The sequence below is a fragment of the Antrostomus carolinensis genome, unplaced genomic scaffold, assembly GCF_000700745.2.
Source record: "Antrostomus carolinensis isolate BGI_N321 unplaced genomic scaffold, ASM70074v2 scaffold5480, whole genome shotgun sequence".
Lineage (NCBI taxonomy): Eukaryota > Metazoa > Chordata > Aves > Caprimulgiformes > Caprimulgidae > Antrostomus > Antrostomus carolinensis.
Window position 1 is genome coordinate 1 of NW_010286387.1, and position 4,686 is coordinate 4,686.

Sequence of the window (4,686 nt, forward strand, 5' to 3'; positions counted from 1 at the left end):
TCCAATCCAGGCAATGCTGGGATTCTGTAACCTTTCAGAATGACATTTCAGTGTTGGATTCTTCTCAAACAGCTTCTCTGCTGCTGTCAGCAGGATGGGCTGTGGTTTGGAAGGATAGGCTGCTTAGGTACATCCAAGTAATAGCAATTATTAGGTCTACCAGGTTTTTTTTTCCACCATTTACTACAAAACCATCAGAGATGTAATGGCTCCGTGGGGAAAATGTCACAGGTACCCAGCTCTTTTTTGAAAAGAAGCAAGCTGAGCTGCAAGATGTTCTGCAGTGGAGGTGAACAAGGGCTTGTGGAGCAGAAAGCAGTGCAGTGTATGGCTGAGTGTGGTTTAGGACACTATTTTATGCTGTCTGCTGGAAACAAAGATCACAAAAGTGGTTGTTATGCACGTCCCCATCCTGTGACTGCTTATTTATGCTTATTTCTAATTTAAACAAGATTGTCTTGGCAAGCAGTGGTTGTCTTTTATTCCAGTCAGCCCTGCAGCCCCCTCACTGCTTCATGTTTGGTGACAAATCAGTTTAAGTTGATGCCAGCTAACTTTTCTACATTCTAGGAGAGCAGGCATCGTTGCACACTCACAGAATTTAGGATGAGCTTGAAAAAGTGGCAAGATCTGAAAGTGCTTTAGTTTCATCAAGTGTTTCTCCTCCAGGGCAGATCCTGCTTCATGACTTGGTTACACTTGGTGACATTTTGAATACACTAAGCTGAGAAAAATCTGTTCCCTGATGAATGGGAAGGGGTTTTTTTAGGGGGATGGAAGGAGGAGATAATGGGGAAAAAAAAAAAGCCCCAAGAAAAATGCTGTAACTCTTTTGTTACTTATTGTCTATCCAAATATCTCATTTCAATCTCTTTACCCCAAATATCTCATTTCAATCTCTTTACCCCAAATATCCCATTTAAATATCTTTACCCCTTCATGATTTCTTTCCTGCCTCTTCAATAATTCCTCATGTCTGCTGCTAGGCAAGCTGGGTAGAATGTGATGGAAGTTCTCACTTAACCATGGGAGAAGCAAAGCTTCTACTGTGTAGGAGGGCTTGAGTACACATCCTTGCTCCCAGGGGAGCAAACATCCTTTCACATTCTCCCCACTGTAATTACATGGCCATGTGAATACAATTCTTTTATTTAATCTTGTTTTTTGAGGGTTTTTTTTTCCCACAGTATTTTTCTTTCAGATCTGCTCCTTTTCTCTACGGAGCTTGTGTCCTAATTCTTTCTGGAAGAGGTTTGACCCTCTGTGCTTTATGACGATATAGTTGTCTCCATGGGAAGCTGGTCTGACAGAATATACTAAATGATTGCAAAAGGAATGAGTGGAACTTAAAACAGTAAGAAATCTTCATAGAATCATAGAATGGTTTGGGTTGGAAGGGACCTTGAAGATCATCCAGTTCCAACCCCCCTGCCAGCAGCAGGGACACCTTCCACTAGACCAGGTTGCTCAAAGCCTCATCCAGCCTGGCCACAAACACTTCCAGGGAGGGGGCATCTACAGCTTCCTTGACCAACCTGTTCCAGTGTCTGACCACCCTCACAGTGAAGAACTTCTTCCTAATATCTCATCTAAACCTCCCCTCTTTCAGCTTAAACCCATTGCCCCTTGTTTTGTCATTAACTGCCCTTATGAAAAGTCCTTCCTCAGCTTTCTTGTAGGTCCCCTTCAAATCTTAAGGGGTTACAAGATACTTTTAATTTAGCTATCACTGATACATGCCTAGTTTGGGTGTTAATATACCAAGTATAGTGTCAGTCATCCCAAGACCTCCATTTTACTGCAGTCATGGCTGAGGTAAGGCAATACATCCTATTTTACTATACCTGGAAGAAATGAGTCAAAAAAGCTGCAGTAATTTGGCCAAAATCACACCACACGTTAGTGTCAAACCAGAACGTAAATTTCTTGATGCCCAATATTAGAGAGACCTCTCAAAGCCAAATACTTGAATGATGATTCAAGTATTTCTGCCCCTCTGCTCCGCTCTCGTAAGGCCCCACCTGGAATACTGCGTCCAGTTCTGGAGCCCCCAACACAAGAGAGACCTGGAGCAGCTGGAACAAGTCCAGAGGAGGCCACGAGGATGATGCCAGGGCTGGAGCAGCTCTGCTGTGAGGACAGGCTGAGAGAGTTGGGGCTGTTGAGCCTGGAGAAGAGGAGGCTCCGGGGAGACCTTCTAGTGGCCTCCCAGTACCTGAAGGGGCTCCAGGAAGGTGGGGAGGGACTTTGTCCAAGGGCAGGGAGTGAGAGAACAAGGGGTGATGTCTTGAAAGTGTCAGAGGGGAGATGGAGCTGAGATGTGAGGAAGAAATTGTTTGGTGTGAGGGTGGTGAGCCAGTGTCCCAGGTTGCCCAAGGAAGTTGTAGATGCCCCCTCCCTGGAAGTGTTTGTGGCCAGGCTGGATGAGGCTTTGAGCAACCTGGTCTAGTGGAAGGTGTCCCTGCTGCTGGCAGGGGGGGTGGAACTGGATGAGCTTTAAGGTCCCTTCCAGCCCAAGCCATCCTGTGATGATGCTGTGACCTGGTGAGAGAGATTTTCCTTGTTCTGTGGCCCCTTATGTGATGTAGAATGAAAGACCAACATTGGAAACATAATTCTGTGTGTGTTACACAAGAGCAGAATTACAGACCACACTTCCCTTTAGCTTCATCCTTTTGGAAGATGGAAGAGGGCAGACAGTGTTGGGTTGAAATGCTGACCTGTGACTTGAAGGATAGTTCAGGTTCTTGCTTTGCCTCAGGCTTCCTTGTGTAGTCTTGGGTAATTCTCTGTCAGCAAGTACAGCCTATGAAATGGAGTAAAACCAGCTCCTGATTCGACAGTGATGTTGTGAGGATGGAAGGATTGAAATGTTCTCATACATCCATAGTCTGACCCTCTTGAGTGTTTTTGTTCTGCTTTTTGACTTCAAATTTGCAGTTGGGCAGAACCTCCCATGGCGTTTGGAGCGTGTTCCATGTGGTGCACAGCATTTCACAAGCGGGTTCAACCTGCTTCCACCTTAATGACAGTAATTAGCCCAGTTTCACGTCCATGTGATTTTCCCCATCACTAAGCAGACTTTTCCTCTACTCATACCTTACATAGCTCTTCTTTACAACTCATCTGTAAAGATCCCTCAAGCTTTTTTTACTCCTTCTGTCCAAATTGTGACAAAATGCCTCTTTGTAGGTGACCTATTTGAGTAAAAGTCTGGGACGTTTGGAGTGTTTCAGTCCACTCCTTGACATCGCTTCTCCTCTTTATTGTGAGACAGACAGAACCATCCAGGTGGACGAATAAATTTGGCTGTAAATTATTCCATGTAATTCTTAAATTTTGTAGGGGATTGAGTCAGGAGCCATTTCACAACTCGAACATAACAGACTTAGAATCCCAGACTGGTTTGGGTTGGAAGGGACCTTAAAGATCATCCAGTTCCAACCCCCCTGCCATCAGTAGGGACAACTTCCACTAGACCACGTTGCTCAAAGCCTCATCCAACCTGGTCACAAACACTTCCAGGGAGGGGGCATCCACAACTTCCTTGGGCAACCTGTTCCAGTGTCTGACCACCCTCACAGTGAAGAACTTCTTCCTAATATCTCATCTAAACCTCCCCTCTTTCAGCTTAAACCCATTTCCCCTTGTTCTGTCATTAACTGCCCTTATCTTCTTCTCAGTCTGCTTAGCACGAATAATTTCATCGCTCAGATCTAAAATCAAAGTTCTGTGCTTGGCCTTTCTGTTGCATTCCCCATGCTGAGAGTGTTCGAGTGCAGGAATCTCAGTGACCTGATGCATTTCTCCATGGCACTTACATTTCTACCAGGAATACAGAGACTTCTTACAGCACCGAGTCAGCTTCAGAGCTCTTGCTGCTGTTGCAGCTGTGTGGGAGGAATGGCATGAAGCACAGGCTCAGGCAGGTTTTGGGCTTTGCAGCTGATGTTCCAGCTCCTACTGAGAGCAGAGAAAAATCTGAGTCTCCAGCAATTAGTCAGCCAAATTGGAATCCTGACTTGTATATATGGTATAAAATCATAGGAGCTTTGTAGCTTTCCTTATAGATTCACAGAATGGTTTTCTCCGTAGCTGAGAGAATTACCTCTTACCTCTTTGATGATTCTTTTTAAATCAGAAGGAAAATAACCGTGTCCTGGGCTGCACCCAGAGCAGCGTGGGCAGCAGGTGGAGGGAGGGGATTCTGCCCCTCTGCTCCGCTCTCCTGACACCCCACCTGCAGTGCTGCCTCCAGTGCTGGGGCCACCAACAGCACAAGGACATGGAGCTACTGGAGCCAGTGCAGAGGAGGCCACCAGGATGATGCCAGGGCTGGAGCAGCTCTGCTGTGAGGACAGGCTGAGAGAGTTGGGGCTGTTCAGCCTGGAGAAGAGAAGGCTCTGGGGAGACCTTCTAGTGGCCTCCCAGTACCTGAAGGGGCTCCAGGAAGGCTGGGAAGGGACTTTGTCCAAGGGCAGGGAGTGAGAGAACAAGGGGTGATGGCTTGAAAGTGTCAGAGGGGAGATGGAGCTGAGATGTGAGGAAGAAATTGTTTGGTGTGAGGGTGGTGAGCCAGTGTCCCAGGCTGGCCAGAGAAGCTGTGGCTGCTCCTCCCTGGAAGTGTTCTCGGCCAGGTTGGATGAGGCTTTGAGCAACCTGGTCGAGTGGAAGGTGTCCCTGCTG